Genomic DNA, 23006 nt, shown 5'->3' with positions numbered 1-23006 from the left:
CCATGATGCCAGGCAGAAAGGAGATTTCTAGAGAGGGGGTTAAATAATTCTGGACCACATCTGTGTTAGCCGAATTAGCTGCAGTAGGCGATACATGATTTCTCCTCATTAACTGTACGTTTTTCCCCAATCTTTTTTTTTGTAATGTAGATGGGCTCTGCAATCAGTTTTTGCATGCCAAAATGTGCATCGTGGGGTGAAACGGGCAAGATGTTAACTAATTTTATTTTTTTAATCTTTCTCTTTTCACCGCTGAGCGTGTCGTCCGGGTACGCATCTCGTCTTCTGAAATTTCCTCGCCTCTTTCATGGAAACATATTGGGGCAGCGTTCGCCAGCTGTCTGCTTCCTTCGCCTTCTGCTGCCATTATCCTCAGGCACCACCCCACCTTATGGCTGCCCAGCCTGCCAGGAATGAGAGAGAGAGAGAGAGAGAGAGAGGAAGGAGGAGGGACAGAAATAGGGATAGTGAGAGAGGGGCCTTCCAAAATCAAAAGGTGTCTCTTCCAGAACGTCCTCACGGTGTTCATCTTCCACGCATGATGTTGAGCCAGTTCAAGTGCTTATTGTGTGGCACAGTCAGGTGACGCCATCCTTAGGTTCATTATGAGATTCATTATTATGGGGTGGCAAAAAAAAAAAAAAAATTAGACTCACCTCAGCACCTAAAATCCCTGCCAGTAATATCTCTCTACTGTGAATTAATCCTGTGAGTTGGCCTGGCATTTGCCAGTCTAAACTGGGAAGTAATTGAAGCTCCTTTGGTGAGCAAGTATTAGCACAGTTGCTGTAGAGGCTGTCGTCTTGGCTCCTGTGTGTATTTCTGGCCTCTAGCAAAGATTCCTGCAGCGTAATGAAAAAGCTCAAAACTGGACTTGAGTCAGAGTTGGAGAAGCAACTGTGAGACACGTCTTAAATCACTTTTGGAGCTTATTTGCAGAAAGCAAGTGGGCTCGTGTCGCATCCAGATGCCATAAGGGCAGGAGGCATAAATTGTAAATGGTCTCTGTGTCATCCAGAAGCGAGAGCTGAGCCAAATTCCATATTAATTAAATATGCTTTTTTGTGTTTGCTATTTCTAATAGATAAATTGCTTCCTTTTGCCCTATTGGCACTGAGTGGATCCTGTTTCTGGCTGTCTGCCGTTCTACATTTGAACCGGCCTCAATGGCAATGTGCAGCTAAGTATACCGACTCCCATTAAGTGGATTATTGCAGCAGGAAGGGCACATATAGCGTCTCTCAGTGGGAACTCGGACGCGTGCCTGCCTCGCTCCCATTAGGCTGTTTGTTAGCCTCATTTCGCTGCTGTCACAGACAATCTCGGCTGCTCTCCTCCATAAACACTTACAAATACAGGACCACATGCGTGCATCTAGGGAGCAAGGACACAGCTGCTTCCCCCCGCTCAAAATCCACTCTGGTTAAAAGGGCACTACAACATTTTCTCCAAGATTTGAACGTGTTTGCACTGTAGCTCCAGTGAAGACTAATGTTGATTAAAAAAAAATTGGGAAAATGGGAAATGTCACTTATGCCGAAAACATAAGAAATTCAAGTGTTTCAAATTATTACATAATAGTAAAAACCTATTGATATAGAATTTTAGATATTAAGAATGACAAAGCCACATTCATTATATCATTGTAGAAGTTGTAATGGTGTGAATCAGTTATTCATAGTTATTTATTCTAAACATTTTAATGAATTCAACAAATTGGATCATCTCTATCAATTCAAAAGAACATCTTTCAGATCCTTTTCTCAGATCAAACCATGACATATCAAAGCCAAGTTTGACTGAAAAACTGGATCACCCATTCTCTTATATCTGTCCACAAATGTTATGAACTTTGCCATGACTAGCAGGGAGTAGGGCCTTTGTGTAATGCAGCTAATTTTGTCTAAAGGAAAGAGCTCATTAGCCATAATCAGGTCTTTGCCTGTGCCCTGTACAGTTGAAGCTTGACCTTTTGCCGTGCACAGCCCGTAAAATCTCCTGCTAGGATATTCACTGTTTGATACCTCGTTTAATTGGAAATGATTTGTGGATATTTTTTTTTGGTGGGGGGCTTCTGCTTTTGTTCGTTTGTCCAATTCAGTACGGAGCTAGTGGCTAAATGTCAGAGCAAATTGTGAGCCACGTTAGCCTGGAGAGAGCTTAATTTTCCTGACGACAACTAACTGGACCCAGTGTCAACATCCCCTCATTAACGATGTTGTGTTCAGCACAAGCAACAGTTGTGCAAGTGATGGGGTGGAAAAACGCAGTGAAGAATGAAAAACAATGTTACTCATTCCTCAGCATTTGCCATCATTAGCCTGTAATGCCCCCGATATCCAAAAGTCAGCTAATGAACGCCTGCAATCGGTTGTCTGATCAGCCTGCATGAGTTGACTATCATGTCTAATTATGCTTGTGGGCTTTAAACAGTGTGGCATTTCAACAAAAAGGTCAAGAGAACTCCCCTGCCTTAATCTATGGAACCTGTGCCTTCTAGCCCTCTGTCTTGTGATGGTTGATGAAAACAGTACAGAATAAAAGAAAAAAAGTTTTGTCTACTAAGTTATTATGTGATCACATGATACTGGATCAATCACAGATAATGATTTGTACAGTACACATTATCCAATTAGATTGTATTTTGTATTTATTAATGAAGATATAACAGAAATTGCTAACCCTAGCCCTAACATTTGTACAACTTTTTTAAATTGAGCTGTGCAAATTGTAGGTTGTCCAAATACCTGTGAAGAGACTTAAGCTGGGTTTACCCTGTACGAATTTATGTCCATATTTTTGCTATTGCAAAAAAAATCATGCATCCTAAAAAGTATTCTTTAATCATGAGTTGAGATCTGCAGTCTTAAATCGCATAATGTGACATGCTCATTAGTGCCAATGCAAACAAAGACAGCCAACGACAACATTCTAGTAATGTTAAAAATCTATTTTAAAGCCTCAGAATGTGACCACTGCTATAGGACCTATATACTATAGACCCCCAACAGACTTGCTATAGACCCCCAATAGGAGGATTCCATAGGATGACACGAAACTCACAGGACAGTTACATATACGGTAGAGGCAATAGCGAAACATAAACGAAACATGCTAATGGACAGAAAAAATACCCTTACCTCCTCACGCTCACTGTGAAGAATGTTTCTGTTTATCTAACCACACATATTGAGTATTGATGTAAGTAGAATGAAGTAATTTTCTTTAATTGTAGGTCTATCATTAGAAAATCTTCATCAAATAATCTGGCATGGAGAACACATTATAATGCAATCTGATATAGAATTTTATTCGGATCAGCTTGTACAGTGTGACAAGTAATAATCTTACCAGATCGCAGTCTCAAACTGGCTTAACATCAATTATTTGTTAGTTACTTATTTTTAATGATATGTAATGTAAGTGAGTACCTTTTTTAGAGCAATGTCATGTGGTTTTAGGATCATTTGCAGCTAAAGGAGAGAGAAAACAAGTGAGTTGACAACCAGCCAACCTCATCCCACCAATCCTTACTGGATCTTTGCCAGTAAAATCCAGCCCTTGGCAACCCACCCAGTTTACCAACCCTAAAAGTAGGCAGGCTCCTGACCTGGATAAGAGCCCTATTTTAAGGTACAGTTCATGTACAGTTTCCTAATATTTGAGGCATTTTATAGAATTTATGAACCATGACTGTTTTAATAGCCTGGAAATCAATATAGCCAACTGAGTGATTCCTGGGATATTCTGTTGTGCGTAACAGTATAATTTGATTCATAAAATAAAAACAAACAAATATGAACTATAGTCAGATTCAGATTGCAACTATGAAAATCATCTGCACATCTTTTTTTTCTCAAGACATTTTGACTTCAACAATTCAACAATAAGCCCCTGATAAGGTCTACTGGACACGAGCAAGCACAATTTTAAAAATGTTCTCCGCGCCCATCATCAGTGAAGTGTATAGTGTTTCAGAAGGCTGATTATATTTTGTAACTGATGTGCAAAATATGGAAAACCGGAGACAAAATAGAAGAGACTGAAGAAGGATCAGCATGCACCTGCAATGTTCATTCCATCAAAACTCTTTGACATCTCATAGGACATCTGTAGTGAGCAAAAATACAATTAGATTTCAATAAGCATCATCAACAGTGAAGTTTTCCAAGCACGTATTTTCAATGAAGCCATCAGAGCTTGAAGCGAGCAGTTTGCGCATGCAAGCTCATTATATTGTGTGCCATTAAATATGTTCCATTACAAATCTAAGTCATCATTTTGAGTGAAATCAATTGCAATCTGACAAAGCTGTACAGCCATACAGCTTTTTATTCTCAGCCTTTCACATCTTATCTCCCAGTCTTATAAAAAATGTTTTCAGACAGCAGTATCTCATTTTTTACAGGCTTTCTTTGAGGAAAATGGCTGCATTTTTTTCCTTAAATGAGTAACAGGGTTGAAAGTAACAGGGTTGAATTTTCTTTGCACAGAATTAGCAAAAACACAAAATGTGTTTAAATAGCATCCAAATAGCATCCATAAAGACATTCTAATGACATTCTAATGATTTACTTGAAATTATTTTTCTAATGAAAAATTTCTTCTCAATCTATATTTTGAGTTCTATATTTGAGTATGTTCAAAGTGATCTTGTCAGATAAAATCACGACATCATTGGAAAAAATGATATACTTTTTGCTTTCTCAAGATCTTCAGAAATTAATGATGATGATACTTCCTGTTGAATATCTGACTTGTGGATTATTCCAAATGTTTTCTACAATTTTTAGATTTTAACTAAAGTACACGTAAATTTCATACAAGTTCTACTTTTTAATCAAGTAACAAAGTTTACCATTTTGGTGTAAAAAGATGTTAACTATGAAGACAGTTGAACAAAATTTCATTGAAATGTCAGACGGATACTTAGCATTAAGAAGAAACGACATAAAATACTGCATAATTGGAAAACTCTGTTGAGTTACATGCTAAGTAGAAACATGCTATAATAGTAATACTCATAATAGTAATAATTAAGAACAAAGAAAGTACCATGAACCACATATCAAAATGGTAACAATTGTGGCTTTTACCTCAGTTTTATTGAACATTTTAGTTCAAAACACTGAACTTAGTAAAACTACTTATTAGTTACACTGTATTGTTTAAAATGTAGTATAGATAATACAGTGTAACTAATAGTGTAAACATACTATACTTACTACACTTACTCACCAAACACAAAATGATCTACAAAAAAATCATATTTTTCTTAGAGGACAAGCTAAAGACAAAATATAACTTTAGTAAGAATCACTTATTTCTAAAAACCCAGGTTCACTTCAATTTTGTGATAATAGACAAGTACATACTATAGAAACCTCAACACCTACAGTAACAAGCATGGCCTAGAGTAACCTAACAAGCTTAGTGGAGCTTATTCCAATTTTTGAAGATATTTGAAGATTATTTTTTGATTTAACAAAATGCATAACAACTCCCAGCTAAGTAAATGAAAGTTTGAAGTAATATTGACAGATTTCTTTTATCTATCTGTATAACTTGCAGAACAATTTCCAGTAAAATTTATTATAGTACTCCAAATAACTTTCCAATTATACAGTATATTATATGCTTTTTCTTCTTAATACTTTGAATCTGTAATACATTTCAGTTTAGTTAAAAAAATGTTTGCCTGATATTTAAGTATAAAATATCTTGGTAATTACATAAGTACACTTTAAAGTTTGTACTACGCATTTACCAGGTTAATATCTAGAAACCGTTTCCTATAAATGTTTCTAAATTTTCAAGGAAAGGAAAAAAAACATTGCAATGAATGCAATTGTTTTTACTTTTCTCTTGCAAGTCTAGAAACTAGAAAGTGTGATTGTTCTTTCTTGGTTGTTGTCTGTGCTATAATTCTCAGTCCTAAGTTGAGGCAAGTAAGTTGAGGTAGTTAGGTAGAGGCAGATCTGCCTCAGTTACCAGAGCTAATCCAGACAGTTTCATTCTCCTCTAGCTCCAGGCCTGACATCTCCAGTGATGCTCAGTCACACAGGATCTTGTTACTGCTCTGACAAGTTCACGCCAGCTACTGATCTGCATGGCTGGAGGTGCTGAGATCTCAAGGTCTTTCCAGGAGAGCAGGCGAGGACTCGCAGTCAGCTGATGATCTGTAGCTAGTGGCGGTCAGGTGTGAGGCCTTTGGAGAAGGGGGTGATGAAGGGAACAGGCATTACTGTGACAACTTTGTAGTGTCAGCAGTCGTTACGAGAAAACTAGCCTACAGAGAAGTTCAGCATGAGGACTGACACAGCTAGGGACCTAGAAAGAATCATTTATTAGTTAGCACTAGAACTGTTTATGCATTAGTGTTAGCACTAGAATCATTTTTTAGTTAGTGTTAGCACAAACATTTTTATGTGTTTAGTGTTAGCACTAGAATCGTTTATGTTTTAGCATTAGCACTAGAATTACTTATGTGTTAGTGTTAGCATGAGAGCAGTTTATGTATTATTTTTAGTACTAGAATATTTGATGTATTAGTATTAGTACTCAAATCATTTATGTATTAGTATTAGCACTTTTATTGCCTGGAAATATAACAGACCTGTGCTTATGTAGTTATATGAATCATATAATTTGATTGTCTAGCAATTAGAATTTTATTCAACTTCAGTCATTGTCCATTGTTTGTGTAAAGCTGCTTTGAGACAATGACCTTTGTAAAAAGCGCTATACAAATAAAAATGAATTGAATTGAATTGAATATGTTTTGCTTTTGAGCTAACTAATTACTTAATTAATTAATTAATTAATTAATTATTCATTTATTTATTTTTTTGCCTTTCTATTCTATATGATAGCCCAAGATAAAGAAGCCTTGCCTTGATATGACACATTCCCAAATTAATCTTTTGGAAAGAAAAGGGCTAATTCGCTATCAGCTTTAATTGTAACATGTTCTGCAAGGCTGAGAGCAGGACACGTGGTGCTGACTACCAATTAAAGCGGGTGCCAGACAAAAGACCGTTTCTCATAGACAGGAGAGAGAGGAGGCAGGGGGGAGGGGGGCTATAGAGACAAAGTGGAAGTGAGTCCAGGAGAGATTCATGTCCTTTATTCACATTTTCCTCTTGCCAAAACAGACAAAGCTGCAGAAATGTGGGAAAGAGAGATGCATGAACTGTATGGGATGAAGAGTAACAGAACAAGCAATTGTATATTATGAAGGAAATGCAGAATGAATATAAGACAAGAAAATAGACAGTGGTGGAGAGAGAAAACACTGATTCTGGGACATAGTCCACCTTTCAAATGAAATAGGATGTATAAAACACAGGTTATATTTAAAGAAAATCACTAAAATTGGAGCAATGCTTAATTCAATTGTTATATATATATATTAATTACAGTCTTATTACAGATTATTAAGATTACATAAGTAATTTTAACTTAAAGGTTGTTTCAGTCCTCATCATATGATTACACCTGTATACACACACATGCACACACACACATACACATGTTATCAGAAGGATCTTAAAGTGGTTTTGTGTTTCTGTTTCCATTAATATAGTAGATATTGCTAAAAGTATTAAGATGAGAATATATTACGTATTTACATTTTTACATTTACATTTTCCATTACCAAGAATGGGTAATTTTGTAATTTTTTTTTAGCCATCTTAAAGCATATTATAAAGAATTATGAATAATTTTTCCATAATTATGGTGAAAATAAATGCAAATGTATGTAATTTTGGCCCATCAGTGGTCTTAAGAGTTTAATCCCCCAAAGGACACAATGTAAAACAGCATTTTTAAAAAGTGAGAAAAAGCCTAATGGCGTGTATCCTAGATTCTGGGCCATCATCAATCCTCTATCTAGGGACTCTTTTGTTGGGCACCCTGACTGGTTAGTTCACTGTAGGTTCCTGGTGGTCATGCTGCCATTTTGTGTGTGTGTGTGTGTGTGTGTGTGTGTGTGTTGTGGGCTAAGTCCTCAGAACAGCTGGGCTCCATCACTTCTCATTGTGGGCTTGGGAGAGACAGAGCTGACAGAGTGATGCACAGAGCCCCGTCCCAGCTAATGACTGCACCATTCTCCATCATTATCCCCATCATTAGGAAATTAGAGGGACAGAAGGTATTTACAGTAAACCTGCCACCTCCCAAGGAGAGATAAATAGAAACTGATAAATGGGACTCCACAGCCGTCGCCTGTCGATTAACCTTCCGATTGCCCAACGTGGGTGTGTGCATGGTTAATAATCATTAAAGCTTGATAACTGAAACAGGTATTGGGTTTGAGGACAGAGACAAAGAATGTGGGTGGGTAAGAAATATACAGTGTAGTCTGTAAAATAATTGGATGGTGACAATTATTGGGGTTTTGACTCTTTACTACAGAAACAATGACTATGAGGACTATGAAGTGCAGAATATCAGAATGTCAGCTTTAAGGTTGTGATGCTATACCTCTCAGAATGGTTCCACTACATCCCAAGCCATGCTGACATGGTGTCAGCATCATGAACAGCAAACATAACAACCCTCAAAACATAATACCATGTGCACCAGTGATGAGGTGGGGGTTCAGTCAACCGTGGCTGAAGGACAATAATGACTCTAAGTGCTCTTGGCTGGCAAATGAAGCCAGAGAGCTAAGAGACATTCACAACAGAGAGAGAGAGAGAGAGAGAGAGAGAGACTACAGAAGCACCATTTCATGCAATTTTTTTTTACCACTCTACCATGCAGATTCTGGCCTTCCGTGCAGATTGCTAGTCCTCCATTTAGATTCCTGGTTCTCTTGTGCAAATGGCTAGTCTTGCTAATCTTGTAGATTCTGGGTTCTCCATTTAGATTCCCAGTCCTTCATGCAGATTCCGGGTTCTGTATGCAAATTGTGAGCCTTTCATACAGATTTCCAGACTTCTTTGCACATTCCTGGTCATCCATGCAGACTCCTGGCACACCATGCAGATTCCCAGTTCTCCTTGCAGATTCCTGTCCCTCCATGCAGATTTCTAGTCAACAGGCAAACTCCTGTTTTGTCAGGCAAACCCCTGGTCCTCTATGCAGATTTCCAGTCTGCCATCCAGATTCCTGGTCTTCCATGCAGATTTTTGGTTCCTTATTTCCTTATCACGTTATCCTAGCTGTGACCCCTATATTTCCTAAGTATTGTGTTTTTTCTTTCCTTAGTTTTGACCTTTTTCTTATATATGAGAATAGATTACCTCTCAGTGTTTTTTTAACAACTGGGATTTTGAACCCTGCCTGGTGTACCAATGCCAATTTCAGAATTATTCCTAATAAACATGCTTTAAGAAGGTAATTGTATGCTGCACTTAAGAATGCTGGACTGGCTGTCAGGCCCATTAGCTCATGAATACCCCACATACTATCAGGGAAAAGTCTGGTACAGCCAACTAGATTTATTTGCCTTCAACTTTCGTGCTCCCAGGCAATTAAATTCAGGTTCTTGTGTGGAGGACTGCTGGTTGCAGGGTGGCCTTGAATCTCAGCCCATGTCCTGCCCATTCATGTCCCTCAACCAATAACCTCAAAGAACCCTATCTGCTCTACAGACTCAACTAACAATCCCACAGGAAAGACCTGTCTATAGTGGCCTCTACCTTTTCTGTTGGGAACTGGGGTGGATACGGGATTAGTGCTAATAAACACACTCAGAGCACACAGTCATGTTCTATACTTCACTCCCAGATGGTATACCTGGTGAATGATGAAAAGTTTTCCAATGAGTGTTGAGTTATTTGATTAGATCACAGCAGTTAGGCTAGTCAAGAAGTTAGCTGTTGCTTTAGATTCCTAGACAGTGCATTTGTGATCGAGGAATGTGTTTATATCTATTTCTTTCCACACTATAATAATCCGTAATATGAATTAAGTATTATTCTAATAATTTTTGTTGTTGTAATAAATGTTTTAGAAAACTGTTCTTGTTTTGACAAATAAGTGTGATAAGTGTAAGTTTATAATGGAAAAGAGAAAAGCTGCCTTGCATGGTATACAGCAATTAGGAGGCCATAATGATGGTAGTTTAAGATTTCATTCTGTTCCCTCTAGTGACTGATAGAGTCTATCAATTACTGCATTAAACCTAACAGCAGCTGCAGCTGCATCCCTAATCGTTGCCTAAACTGCTGTTGGGTCCTTTCCTTCCTACCGCCACACACTGTGGTTCAAGCAGTTCATCATAATCTATTTACACCCTCCCCATAAGACCACTTCTTTTGCTCTCCAGGTAAGGGAAAGTAGGGGTTTTATTAATGATTACATTTATTTTCTAATGAGCTAGTAAGTCCTAATTTTCAATTTATGAACCTTTCTCCATCTTCAAACTAGCATCTAAAAGATGTTCATATGCTCACCTTACGATGAAATGACAGAATGGATGCTCTCAGCATGAACACTCATTCATGTGCAAAGGCAGCTCCATGTGATGCCATGGCAAATCTAAGAGGAACTACAAACAACATCTCCTTCAGCTGTTTAGCTTCAGCTTCCATTCCAGACCCGAAAAACAGGCTCCATTCACCCACAGCTCTTTGTTTCACCCATAAAGATCTGATATTGGTCTTTTTTGTAAGCAAGACAGTTGTAGCAGGGTTATCAAGTAACAGATTTCTCCAGCTCATAGATGACTACGGGCTTTTTTTCCTCTCCTCTACTCCCTCGAAATATTCTGGCCTAGTAGACCATTAAGCTCTCGGAAATTTGCACTCATCCCAAAAGTTTCCAGAAGAGCAGATGAAGGGAGTCGGGAGCAGATCAGCTGGCCTGCCATCCTTCGCTTCGTGCCAGACCGCCGGATTGGCTGCAAGGCCGGGGGCCATCTTGACTGACTGGCAGGCAAGAGGCTCGAACAGTTTGGTTGTGAGAAGAGGGGGGAAAAAAACAAGGATGAAAAAAAACAAGTGGGTGTTTATAGGCACAGATCTGACGGACCGGGAAAGGAGACAGACTGCAAAGGAGACAAATGTTTGTGTGTGTGCATGAGGTCATGAATGATACAATGCATTTTAAATGTGGTATTGCAAGGGATCACATGCAAATGGAGCTTGTAATTGTTTGGGGTTTTTTTTGGTTTGGATTTTTTTGGGGGGGTAAATTGTTTATGTTGTGTAAAATATTTGTTGTTTGATATTGAATAGAGAAGATTGAATTGACTTGAAATAAAATATTAAAAAGCAACTGCACATTTTCATTATACAGTCATGGAACTGGCCCTGTTTAAGTGATTAGTTGCAACATCTGATCTGTTTGTTATAATAAATAAAATCATGGGCAAATATGTGTGTGTGTGTGTGTGTGTGTGTGTGTGTGTGTGTGCGTGTGTCATCCATGGTCAAGTATTGCCTGAGGAGAGACCATCAGTCTGTGGAACCAAGCAGCTTGCCAGGATACCAAGTGCAAGCTTTGGGCGGTGAGTGGGCATGCGACTCCAGTGAAATGTTAAACCAAGGTCCTCTGTGTTAGTGCTGATTCTGAATTTCATCTTTTCCCTGGAGATAAAAATTCTGATTGGTAAAACATGGTCTGAACTCCACTACAATATGTGGACCTCCTGTATCTAATCCATCTGTTTTTTTTCTACTGAGCTTAGCCTCATTATTAATGCTAATGCTCACTTTGATTATTTTTTACCAGCATAATCTAAACACCAGTTTGTGTGCAGTGGAGGTCTAAAAGTCTGCAGCCAGAACTGAGAATTGATATTATTTAATCAGTTATTGAAAGCTTAAACAAATTTATCAAGAATTACGTAATTATTCAGAAATAGAAGTGTAGCTTATAGAGCACCACACTGAGTAAATATCAAGTGTTATTCTTTAGAAGATAACAACCATTAACAGTTTGTTAGAAGAATATGTTTTACCATTTGAATATATTATAGCTGTCACATGAATATTTTATTTGCATGTGTGATATTTACATACATATGTAAAAATACATGTTTCGCACATCAGTTCATACAAGGATTTCTCAAACATCACAGTTTGTTGTTTTCATGTGGGAAAATTATTATCCTCCAAGTAAAATGTTAAATATTCTAATGGGATAAATCAGTAGTATAGTTTTGAATCATTCATATCTCTTTTCTTAAGGCAACACATGCATCTAAAATTCTGATAAACCTGTTGTTCAAATGCAGTTTTGATAGTATGATGAGAAGCTCAATAAATAATTCAAGGGTGTCAGTAATCTAGTAGAGGATCGGACAGCAAAGTGTATTGGTTTTACTAATTTATCACACTCCATCTGCCTAAATATCACTGTGAAAATATATACAATACTACCTCATCAGAGATGGGTTTCTTGGCTTTTGCTATTCTCAACCAGTTTTATGATGGAGCTTCTCCCAGGAGCCTTTTCTTCAAGTTCCCAAAATAGGCCCAGCTACACGTTGCTTCTCTAAATTTTAAATGAAAACTACTTGTTTGAAAAAACAAAGTCCAGGGCAAAGTTCTGGAAAAGAATCAGTCAGGGTATGTTTTAAAAACTAGGACAAACTTTGAAAGTCCTACAGAGCGTGATTAAATTCATTATTAAAAAATGGAAAGTACATCTCATAAACATGACTCTGCCTAGCAGAAGCTGTTTACCAAATGTCAGTGACCAGGTAAAGAGAGGATTAGTCAGAGAAGAAACTGAGAGGCCAAGGGTAACTCTTGATCACCACCATACTTCACTGTGAAGAAGGCGATCATTGGGTGATGATCAGTGTCGAGACTCCCAAATGTAGCACTTTGTGCCAATGCCAGAAAGTTCAGTTTTGGTCTCATTAGACCAGAGAACATTTTTCCACATATTTATTTCCCACATATTTTAGTCTCATTTTCCACTTGTTTGCTAAGCCTCCTGGTTGCTTCTCTGACTAATCCCCTCCTTACCTGTCCTTGGTGGATGGCTTTCTTTCTGTTTTTTGTTGCTTTTTTTGTTGTTTTCTTTTTTAAATAATTGATTTAATGTTGATGTGTAGGATGTTCAAAGTCTGGGATATTTTTTATACCCAAAATCTTGACATATAATTTCAATTAAGTCCATTTCACTTCCAGGATTTAACACTACAAAATGTGGAAAAGTCCAGGGATGATGAATACTTTTAAAGGCCACTGTATGAAATCACCACATTTTGATTTGATATGAACTTTTCAGGTTGAGAGAGCACCTATTCTTTGACTAAATAATAATAATTGTAACAAGACAGTCTGAAATAGCAAAGCGATACTAAACATTTCAGGGCAGCTACCTTTAAATGCTTTTCCATCCAGAAAAAAAAACATATTTTCCAATTCCCTATTAAGGATTTGTTGTAATCTAACTTTCCTACAAATTAAGTGTTATATTAACAAATTTAGTAAATATGGCATTCATTTTTTCTGGCACTATTTCTTTGCACAAGGCTGTAGCTATTTATGACATTTGTCTGTTTGCAAGCATTCTCCATTTTACTCTCCATGTGGTTACCAAATGTTTTCTGGATTCCCATGAGAACTAATGCATATTTCGACAAAATGTTATGAGGACTTGGAAAATGAAGGACCCAAGTGGTTTCCTTTTGGTTACTGAAGATAATGAGGTCAAGTGTAGACATAGCAATAAAGCTAAAAATACTAATACAAATCCATGCTTGTGTTTCATGTTGTTTTATGTTGGTGCTGTTTAGTCTAACTATATGCCTGTTTATGTCTGTGTACCAGCTGTGCCTGAGATGTTTTTCACCCTGAAGTTTTGGGTCATCCTCATTTGTGTAAATAATGACACTGCTTTGTGCGGCATGTGCTCTGGTGACCTCAGTTACTCCCTGCGACACAGAGATTCACCGTCTGTTAGAACACACTTCCTGATAGCACTTCCCACAAGATGTGTAGTTTGCATAATTTCTGCATAAATCATAATAAATGAATTGCCTTTGCTTTTATGCTGAGTGCACAAAATTAGAGATGGCCTTCTTATATTATTTTCATAGTGTTTTTAATGTCTTAAATGTAGAAAGTCGGGTGAAAGTCGCACACAACAGCATGGCAATTCTTAACATTGTCTGCACTCTAACTTTATACCCATTTTTCTTTTCTTTTCTCATGTTTTTTGACAGTTATTTCTTTGAATTTCCTGTTTTTTTAAGTTGTAATAAAAGCTATGTCAGCTATTTGTAACCATGTAATTTAGCTAAGACATAAGAAGTACAATAATTCATCTGTTCTTACCAACAGTCAATAGAAATATCAGGGAAATTATCTTTTAATAAAGCAAAGTTTTTTGCAGTGACAACAGTTTAACACAAAAGAAACTTTGTTGGAAACCAATGTTTAAATACTCACTGATTTTAGGCAGAAGGCAACTGTTATAAAAATCTGATTCACTTAAACTTTTGATTATGAACAATTTTTATTATGAATTATTACCTTAAATTTAATGTTAAGGTGTTACGTACATGATATTGGTAGTGTATCAAAAAGTTGAATCCAGACATTCCTAAATTTAATCTTGAGGAAAACTACACTAACACAGTTGATTTTTTTTTTATTTCATATAAAAAATCTTTCCAGTAACATAAAAAATTTTACCTAAAAAGTTATGTGCAACTTTGATACAAATCTCAAAAAAAAAATTATTTATGATTCAACTCAGTTATAGGTAAAAATAAATAAATAAATGGTTAACTGTCTTGATTGCACATTTAGACGTTTGGCACAGTATACATTCATTTCTTTATCTATTTGTGCCATTATGATGGATCTTTTTGGATGGAAGCATTCTTCATTAGCGTGGCATTGTTGTTTTGCTTGCCCTTGCAGAAGCTGTGCAGACTCAGAACCTACTAGCTGCTGGGGCCCAAGATGTTTTCAAATCTCCTCTACTCATGTCTTGCTGAGGGTGGCCATCTGTTTTTTCATCTCCTGGTGAAGCTCTTTCTCTCTCTCTCTCTCTCTGTGTCTCTCTCTGTCTCTCTCTCTCTCTGTCAGTCCCTCTACTGAAGGACAGTTTAAGCACTTTGCTTGACACTTTCATTTTGTTGAATTTTTTTTCTTTTAATCATTATCATTTCCCACAAATGTGTCAAGTCAGGCCTTGTGATGCTCTTGCATAAAGTTCAAGTGTCATTTTATTATGCAGCATTAAAGTGTCTCACTCTGTAGTAAATGCTGCCGGAGGACACGACTAAAGAGGCAGCATATGGCCTGCCAGATTTATAGCTTTATGACACAGCTGACCGTGACACAGAAATTCATTTTATATGAGTGGAAATTTGAAGCTCATATTCACACCAACAAGAAGCAAACTATGCAACATAAGTGTGCTAGTGCTCTTGAGTATGGACTAAGTACAGTGTGTAAAGTGTCCACTGCTGTGGAGTCACTGTCTGCATAGTAGTGTTACACCTGAGTGGTCAGTCTGAATGAGGTTGATTAGTAAATATATAGTTTTGACTGCATAGCAATTGGAGTTTCACTGTATTCACACCACACTTCACAGTCTAAGTATAGATGCACTGATTGGTTTGCATCATGCTGGTGTGAATATGAGACCCATATTTAAAAATCTCTATTAATCAAATCCAATAATCTACTTTTTTGTAACTATTATTTATTCATTTCGTTCATCTTCAGTAAGTGCTTTATACTGATCAGGATTGTGGTGAATCCAGAGCCTATCCTGGAACAATCGCCGTGAGGCAGTAATACACCATGGACGGGACACCAGTCACTGAGAACCCACACAGACTCAGGGAAATAGACAGTAGCCCGAGCTCAGGATCGAACCAGGTTGGAGCTGAGAGGTGGCAACGCAATAATAATAATATATGAAATATAAAGCATTCTATTCCTAAGCATTATGAGATTGTCTTGTCTCAGAACATTCCATCTTATCCAACACTGTAAAAATTAAGCATCAATGGACATATACTTGGAATGTCCAACCTGCAAAGTCAATTAATTATTTTCCCAATTAATCAGGATATTAAGAAGCAAAAGCAAGGGTCACAGTCAGGTGCTTTCTTCCATAAATGAGCTGATTCCAATATTAATACATGAAAGGGTGACTTCAGTCGTAGATCAAGGTAATTGCAGTATTAAGCAGAAAATTGGAGCTAGAATAACTGGATGCAAAAGAGGTGACCATATCCCACTTGTGAAGTGCTTATTCTAAGTTCAAGGAGAGTTCAAGCATAGAGGAGATAATGGTGCAGGGTCAAGTACGCGGAGACATTTCATGTTCCGGAGGAATTATCTTCAGCAAATATACGATTTTCCAAAGGGAATAGCTGTCTTTGGGCTTATGGTGGTTCATACCTCATTTGATTTTCCATAAGTCTTTATTTCCTGTGCACTATTAGTGAAATATGTCCATACCTTAGGCATGCGAATAATGTGTCCTTTTCATCTCATACAGAATCTACTGCATGTGTGGTCTGTAATGCAAAAATATAATGATTGTAAAGTCCTTTGTGAGAGTGTGTGTGTGTGTGTGTGTGTGCGTGTGTGTGTGTGTGTATGTCCTACCACAGAAAAGATGACATTAATCAGATTGTGCTCTTACTGAATCCAAGTCTGTTCATCAAAATAAACAATAACATATCTTTCAAAGTGCAAAAAGATGAATTTGATATTTACTCAATTTAGTTTAATATTATTTACTAAAAAATTGTATTGCATAGTATATTCTTAAACTTATGATGAAGTATATATTGTAGGGTTTTTTTTAATGAGAATGAGTAATGAGAATTTTATGAACACATTTCAGGTGACTGAAATGGAACAAATTAATCTAGTCTTAAATAAAATTATGAATATTTTATCATAACTTATCTTAACACATTACAGCGTTTGGTCATTGGGTTGACCGTGAGAGAGCAGCAGGATAAATGGTACTTCTACAATCAACCGTTTTGTCACTCCTTTGTATATAGTCTAATGCTGACTGACCAAGATACAACTGAACAGTCCTGTCATAGTACTCATTGTCCTATGAAGTGACTGTATAAAAAGGCTGGGATTCCTTTAATTATAAAGGAATTAATTAATTCATTTGTTCATTTAATCCATAGTAACTCATATAAAGTAAGAATATAATAAGTAAGGAGTAAAACATGACAGGGTGTGCTGTTGTAGGAGTTACTATTAACAGCCCAAAGTTGATTATTTTCCAATAACAGCATGTTCCAAAATGTTTTATTCCCCTTACACCACAGCGATTTGCCAACAGTTTATTAAATTTACTTATTTTTTATTTATTAAAAAACAACACATTCATTTCAATGAGTTATTGTTACATTAGTTACATTTATACTTAACTTACCTTGTAACAGCTATAATTGCAGTCATTCCCTCAATAGCCTCGCTTTTACCTCTCTTTTGACATTAATAAGAGAAAAAATGTGGATTGTCATCTTACAGAGAAACTGAAAAGGCCTCAGTCCTGCAGCCTTTAAGTTACAGCTTTACCTCTGACTATTACAAAGTGCTGACACGGGAGACTTCTTCCAAGGATGCTTAAAAATCTTCTCACAGAAAACTTCACCATATCAACGATTACACACATTTGTTTTTACCTGTGTATGCGGTACATCCACCATACAAGACCCTATGTAAACTGTTTCTATAGAAACAATAACATATCGCTCAGAATTGAGCATTTGACAGCACTGTGGTAAAACACAAAACAGAGCAGTAATAAGCGACTATTGTTGTCAAATTGCTGCTGTATTCATTATTTATATTCATATTAATAGCTATAAATTGATGTCTAAGGTGTGAGCCCCTATACTAAAATGTCAACAATAAACACTTTAAAACTACAGGTACAACTCTGGACTTGAGAGTCATTTTTCAGCCAAAACAACAAAAACTGTCACTTTTCAGTTCATTTTGTAGTGTGCATGGTTCAATATTCTGTATGATGTCTTTCCTGTTGAAAGGTTTCTGCATGTGCTTTTGTTTACACAATTTTTGACACTGCTCCAATAATAATCTCATCAACAGAACATTGCCTCTCACCTAGACCATGTTAAATTAATAGCTGATATCCCATTTTGCTTTGTAATTAATCCTAGGACTGTAACATCATATAAATTAACTTTCCAGTCAGTATGTGGGTTTAAATACCTTCCAGGCCACAATGAGCACTATCAAATCTGATCTATAATATGGTGTTTTGACACACGTATTGGGAGAGCAAGCCAAGCTTGACAAAGGCCTCTATAGAAGACACTCTAGATCATAAGAGCTATGACTAAAGCCCTTCAGCCCCCACTGCTAATTAAAGTGATACAACATCTCACAGCCCCCTGCACACATCTAATGGCCTCCACATGCCAAGAAAATCAGCACTCTTTCCTTTCCTTTCTCTGCCTTCTTTTGTATGTTGGACTCCTCAAGTTCGTTTGCTTTAAAAGTTGCTTTATTAAGTAGTAGAGTAACTGTGTTCTGCGTAAATGCAAATTATATAAAAAGACACAAAGGTTACTGTTAGGAAAGGGGGGGATTAACATTCTTTATGACTTCATGTGACCTTTCTGTATGACTTCATCCATCTGAAATTAAACCAAATGCAGACACATCAGCATCTGATTGTTTTTGAATTTATACTACAGCACTGTTGAATTCTCAAATCTGATTGGTCAGAAGGTGTTAATTAATTTCCTATACCAGGAAGCTACACAGTAGTGCTAGGACAGTAGCGCCAACTATATTTCAAATTTTGTTTATATTAATGTGCTCATTCAAATTCGCTTCTATCATAACAGCTCATTCCCAGGGACATGTATGGTGGATGTTCCTAATAATCTAACACTATTAATAAACAGTTTTAAAAATCTGTTGATAGTTAACAAAGAAAAACTTATATAGTGTTGATATGTAAGGAGGAGTATTCTGTAAGGGGGAGTTTACTTAGCATTTATGGTAGGAGTCTCCAGTGTCAGTGCTTTGTAACAGTCAGTAAGTTTTTTGCCATGGGAAAGTCTTCAGGACAGAGGACTTTTTCTGTCTTGTGGATGTTATTAAATGCAATATTAATTATTAAATGCAACTATAAATGGTTAAAAGTATGCTTTTAATATATTAAAATTTAATATAAGAGGAATAAAACACTTTAGGTAATTGTGTTATTGAAAAAAAAGCAACTGAGTATTTTCCTATAACAGCACACACGAGTATTATTATGGTAGTTAATAAGTACTTTTTGTTTTGTTTTTGTTTAATGACATGAATTTGAAATTGTGTTCAAATATAATTGAAATTGTGTTCAAATATAATTACTATCAATATCTTTATTATATCACATTTTCTTGCCTGAACCCAGTTTCAACATACTGTTCCTTCTATTTCAATGCTGTGTCTTTTCTGCAATGGTTTCTCCCAGTGCACCCCCATCTGCCATGTGCATTTAAAATGACTTCATTCAGATACTTTCGGCTACCTGCAATCTCTGGCACATAGCAATTTGTTTTGGACTTGTACACGTATGTTGACTTAGTTTTGTAAATTTGAGTGGAACACACTGAATCTCAGATTGGGACAGAAGTAGAGGTCAGAACATTTTATGTCCAGCATCAGTGAAGTTCCACCACATCGGTTTCAAACAAAGAGCCACTGATTTATCTGCCTTAAAAAAAGAGGTGGTCAGGAATTATCCAGAAAGGTCATCTTCAATTTCAGGATAGAAATTATCTTTTCCCACAATGTAATAAACATTTATCTGATCCCTTTATTGGCTTGATTAGACCTGACAGCTTAGTTAAGTCATTCTGCCTGGCCGTGTGGGGTCACGACAGTTAACGCAGTGAAAAGTTTCATTGCCCAGGTTCTGTATTCATGAAGGCTTGGAGAGAGGAGAGAGAGAGCGACACGGAGAAAGGCAAGGACAGCAGGTCTCCTGCTGGTATTGTTATTGATGTGAAATGAATGTAACGGCTGACCTGGCCATATTCACTGGGTGCCCACAAATATTGCCTCACCTGATGCTTGGTGTGTGCCAGCCAAATGGTCTCTTCATATTCAGCATTTCATTTAGCAGTAGAGCTCTTTGAATGAAATCAGCTACATATAGTGGCTTCATTTTTACTTCATAGCTCATCAATGTGTCTTAAAGAAAAACAATGTCCAGATCATTAGCTTGTTGACCAATTTGTAAAACTCCAGTTTCATAAACTTCCTTGTTTACAAAGGTCTGGATAAATAACTAACATGACTGAATGGCAAAAATAGTTAGCTTTTAATACTTTTCTTACATAGATAATACGTATACTATTGTACATATAAGTATACATTATACATTATACATATAAGTATATATACTGCATATTTACTTATATTTTACACTGTATAAAAAAACTCATAGTAAAGTACATTTGCAAGCTGCTTGCACTAGTTGTTGTGGTTCAGTGGTTAAGACTTTGAGTTACACTGCAGAAGCTCATGGTTTCAAATCACTGTCAAACTGCCATGGATGGGTCCTTGAGTAAAATCTTTAACTTTCAGTTCAGATGTATCCTGCATCAATGGTAAGTCCCTATTTTTTAAAAGATTCTGCCAAATGAGCAAATATACTGGATTACAGTATACAGTATACAGTATTACAGTACTTTACTGTAAGTAGGTTTTAATGTTATTGTAAAATTTACAGCCAATTTTTATACAGTGCAGTAGGTAGACTTTGGGTGGATGAGCTGCCTTCAGCGAAATAATTTACATAAATGCATGTGATTGGATTGAGGATCTGCTACAGAAGCTGTGCTGGTTCATGGTTAGAAATCTGGAGTCACTCAAATACAGCTATTATTTTTTTATACAGTATTTTTTTAAATATTTTTTTAGTTGGGTCGGCTAAAATACATTGGCGAGTCCTGCAGTAGAATATCAGGTGAGTCTGATTCGTACTCAATAGAAGGATATAGCATTATAGTGTTAGTCTTCCTCTTGAGCAATGCCATGCCTTTACTTTGATAAAACCAAGAATGTTATGAAAAAAACATCATAAAAATGGCTCACCAACAAGCTAATATCTATTACACAAAATAGCAGTGCCTTCTTCAAACCTCTTTCATGTGCTAGAGCAGACACAGTTGCACTTCATAACTTTCAGTTAAAATCATCCTTCCAGATGTGAGTGGAGGATCATTTGCCTTGAAAATAGCTTAAATACACCTTTCATCTATTTTCCTTTTTATCTTCAATGCATCTCTCTTCCTGCTTAGACTAAACAAGTCCCATTTCCTTTTACTATTATTTGTGTGGATGAATAGAAACAGTGGTTATCAGTCTCTTCAGGTGTTTCAGAATTTTTTTTGGATGTCAAGCATGAACTGCATCTCAGTCTATTTTCTACTATGAGACCATTTTTGAGTTGGACTGATAAGCAGAGTATATACTAAATTTTCAGTTCTTAAAACAAAATGCACACACACTCATATACAAATGCAAGTGAAGCTCCTGCCTGGCTGTTCATTTTTGAGAAAGAGCTACTTAATGAGATTTATTGCAGACCTTGCCATGGTTCTAGTCTGCGACGTGTCCGAATTAGTCATTGCCCTACAAGGTTAATTAGGTGATCATGTCTTTAAATAGCAAGATCACATTGCTCTTCATCATGGCTGTTTTTTTCTATCTCGCATTCTCCCTTTCTCTCTCTCCTTGCATCCTTCTGGGGACACCCTTGCTCGGAGAACCTGTCAGCCACTTTAAGAAAGCTTGGCTCCCTGGCGCAGGGTATACAAGGAAGTTAGTGTGAAAGTGAAGTTGTCACTCAGCGACAGCAGAGGTGCGGTGTGGGCCGAAGAAGCTAACGGCTCCAGTACTGCTCTGAATCCAGACCATCTGTGGCCCCAGCTGGAGCTCCGGCGATGGTCTGGCACTTGTACCGCGCCATATTTACAGATCTAAACACAAATGGCTACTGCCTGATTGTTTCACGATTCATTAGTCAGACAAGCTCCGGTCTCTCGCCAGCCCAGCTGTTACAGAGTAAACCTTTGTCACTTAATAGGGCCGATTATTGCCTTCCATCAAAAGTATTGATCTGTGGACGCAGCCCTTGCAACAGAAGTGACCGAAGGAAGAGGGTGAAATATCAGTCTTGGCAGCTCAGAGCTCGTCATGTGGTGCAAAGCTATTGCAGGGAAGAAGTGAGAATCAGGACATTGGTGCCATTGCATCATCTTTGGGAGACCCACAAAAATGGGACTGGATTTCCTGATAAAGTGGAATCATAAGATTTAAAACAATCAGAATAATACTCTAATGTACAATGTGGAATGTATCATGTCTAATCACTGTGGAGGAACATCATCATTGTAGCACTGCGCCTGGAGAGATAACATCACATGTAATTACTGTAAAGGCACTGTGTATTAGCTCAATGCCTGAATGTCTCATACGCGCCACATTACAGGTGCAATTGTGGATTAGTAGAATAACCTGAGATGATTAACACAGTTTGCTTCCACATCATGTGTAATAGTGGCTAAAATAAAACATGGCCTTTATCGCATGGTCCACTCACAAACCAAGATAAGGTGAGGATGAAGAAAATGGAACTTCAGGTCAAGCGTTTTATTCTGCCAGGGCCTATTGATTTCACATTAAAGCTTCCACACCCTCTCGAAAATAACTCACTGATCGGGATGCTGAAGAACATGCGTTTGTATTGGCTTTCTGCCATTCTCCATCCTGCTTGCCGCTTTGTATTTACATCCTTGTGTCAAAAGAAGCAGCGAGCATATGGCAGTTTAAAATGGCCAGCTGCAATGGTGATCAAACGGTCATTTATTGCCATTTTGTTTTTTGTTCTGTTGTGTGACTGATCAGTGGAGAAGGAAGTGGACCACATGCTTAGAAAAGGACACAGAAAAGGACAAAGAAGATACATGCTAATTGAAGCTTCTATTTCGTTCTAATTTGCCGTTACAGTCACAGATCTCATGACAATCGAACCTGAGCACTGAGGGCTCCACGCTAGGCTAAGCA

General features: G+C 37.2%; 2 long non-coding RNA genes across 2 annotated transcripts; both read left to right on the top strand.

Annotated features, from left to right (window-relative positions):
- Positions 1 to 262: 262 nt before the first annotated feature.
- Positions 263 to 6736, top strand: LOC128317342 (uncharacterized). Its single transcript, XR_008300862.1, has 3 exons — positions 263 to 496; positions 3462 to 3633; positions 6026 to 6736. It is a non-coding gene; the product is annotated as an uncharacterized LOC128317342 (long non-coding RNA).
- A 2607-nt stretch (positions 6737 to 9343) lies between these two features.
- Positions 9344 to 16504, top strand: LOC128317343 (uncharacterized). The gene is made up of 3 exons (XR_008300863.1): positions 9344 to 10279; positions 10381 to 11461; positions 14838 to 16504. It is a non-coding gene; the product is annotated as an uncharacterized LOC128317343 (long non-coding RNA).
- The last annotated feature ends 6502 nt before the right edge of the window (positions 16505 to 23006 follow it).

The sequence above is a fragment of the Pangasianodon hypophthalmus genome, chromosome 24, assembly GCF_027358585.1.
Source record: "Pangasianodon hypophthalmus isolate fPanHyp1 chromosome 24, fPanHyp1.pri, whole genome shotgun sequence".
Taxonomy (NCBI): Eukaryota; Metazoa; Chordata; class Actinopteri; order Siluriformes; family Pangasiidae; genus Pangasianodon; species Pangasianodon hypophthalmus.
This window is presented reverse-complemented; position numbering and strand designations above follow the sequence as displayed.